Below are 2,290 nucleotides of genomic sequence, written 5' to 3' on the forward strand. Positions count from 1 at the left end.
CCTTCAATGGCGGGGCTCAGGCTGAGAATTTCCCCAATCCATACAGGGGGAGTGAGTGTGCTTTGTCTCCTACTTGCTAAGAGGTGTCGGATTTCCAATCCATCTGTTCCTTCGAGGGCTTCTGGAGTATTATGGCCTTCAACTGCACAACTTCACTCCTGCCTCCATCCTGCACATCGCGGGCTACGTCGCTCTTTGTGAGCTATTCCTGGGTTGCGAGGCCCATTTTGATTTGTGGAGGAAGCTATTCCGCCTCGTCCCTCGCAACCAAGACAGATCAATATTTGAAGTGGGCGGAGCCGAAGTATGGCGCATCGCCGGGACCGGATACCTGTCCGGCACGCCGAAGAAGGCATACGAAGAGTGGCCTTCCGAATGGTTCTATATCGAGGACGTCACCCTTCCTGACCCAGTTCGAATGGGTCTTCCCGAATTTACAAGGGTTCCGTTGAAGAAACGCCACAGCTGGCGCCCTCGGAGCCTCGAGGAGGAAGATAGTGCGGAAGTCTGTCAACTGATGAGCAAGATAAAGACGCTTGCCCAGTCCGGATTATCAATAGTAGAGGTAATGGCGACTTCCATGGTGCGAGGGGTTCAGCCACTCCAATACAGCTTCCTATGTGGCACTACAATGGGGAAGATGACGCCTCCCGTTGCGGTCGAAAAGGTCCGGACACCCCCGCTGCTTTGTCCAAGATATTGGCTGAACTATTCAAAGGGGAGGAAGACGAACTCCTTCGCATTAAGCGCCGGGATGGATTTTCCATGTACAACCCTCCTAGCTGGGTGAGTTCCAATCCCATTATTCCATTCAATCTACTCCCTGAGTCACTTTTAATGAACATTACTCCGTCCATTCGTAACAGGAATGGCGAAAAATCACCAAGGGGCTACTGCCCCGCCCCACAGCCTGAGAACCATAACCAGGACCTTGACCCTGGATTCGAAGAGGATGCGGACATATATGTGGAGCTCGAGGATGGGGTGTTCTACCAGGCGAGCTATGACGGCACAGAAGTGGCCATCATCGCCGACTATATATCCCGGTCTTCTCCCCGCCTCGCACGTAAGTAATCAGGAGATATATCCTCTGAAAGAGCCTCCTCATTCTGCCTCACCCACCGCACTGTCTTGTGCTCCAAAGGGGAGACGCTCGGCGCGTCATGCTACACCAACTCCAAAGAGAATGGTGCCCACGCCCGTCAAGCCTTCGAAGAGGAAGGCAAATAAAGATACGACCAAGCCTTCATCGAAGAGGTATGGCTTTGTAAATATGCCCCTTGGCAGTCACATCCAATTGTGACATTATCCGCTGTGTCTTATCAGGAAAAGCGTTTGCCGGACTATGTCCGGGAATCTTACCGGCCGTGCCTCCACAAGTCAGGTTCCCGACCCTGCTTTAAAGGCAAGGGCTGATACGGGAGTGACGCCAGATTGTCCTTCGGCAGAGGAGTCGGATGATGTATCCGTCACAAACTCGGAAGTGGAGAGCGCCATGAATCATCGGCGCCGGAGAGCCGTTCTACGCGACCCCGGCTTTACGAACGAGGCATTCAATGCCTTCAGCTCGGCTGATGCATATATCCAAGCTGCTCGAGACGGGCTTGCCAGAGCCACAGACCAACATGTAAAAGATATACGGGTAAGTTTATTGTACAAAACTGATAATTATATACCAGTAGTCCCTGAGACTTGAAGCAGTTGATACAACTGATTTAAGGATCACTGTATAACCAGGTGTTGTCGGAGAAAAACAACCTGTTGTCTCAGGAACTAGAAAAGTGTCGGACCCAGCTAATTGCTGCTACCGCCGAACTTGAGAAATCCAAGAAGGCATCACCTGGTAATGTTCCCCTCCATCGAGAAAACATAATTATATACCGGCAATGCTAACACTGTTGCTCATCTTATGGCAAGATCGTCAGATCAACTGAAGGAGCAACTGAAAGCCGCCCAAGCGGAAGAACAAGAAGCCAAAAGACTGCTGGCCGTGGGCGAACGTGTGCTGACACGAGTCAGAGATGAGAAAACAAGCTGTAGGATGCCCACACCCAGCTGGGCGAAGAACTGAAAGATGTACGGGCCCAGCTGGCTGATTCCATGAAGGAAAATAAGAGGCTGCGCGGCAGCATATTTGGTATGTGGTCACACTTACCTCCGTGTAGTTCGGAGATGAAAGGGACTGACAGAATTATATCTGTAGGTATGCTGACCGGCCGTCTTGGAGAGATGTCCGGAATCTCGGGCGATCTGCTACAAGAGCTGTCGCAAATGCACGAGCAAGCTCGGC

This window comes from Aegilops tauschii, chromosome 6, assembly GCF_002575655.3.
Source record: "Aegilops tauschii subsp. strangulata cultivar AL8/78 chromosome 6, Aet v6.0, whole genome shotgun sequence".
NCBI classification, from domain to species: Eukaryota; Viridiplantae; Streptophyta; class Magnoliopsida; order Poales; family Poaceae; genus Aegilops; species Aegilops tauschii.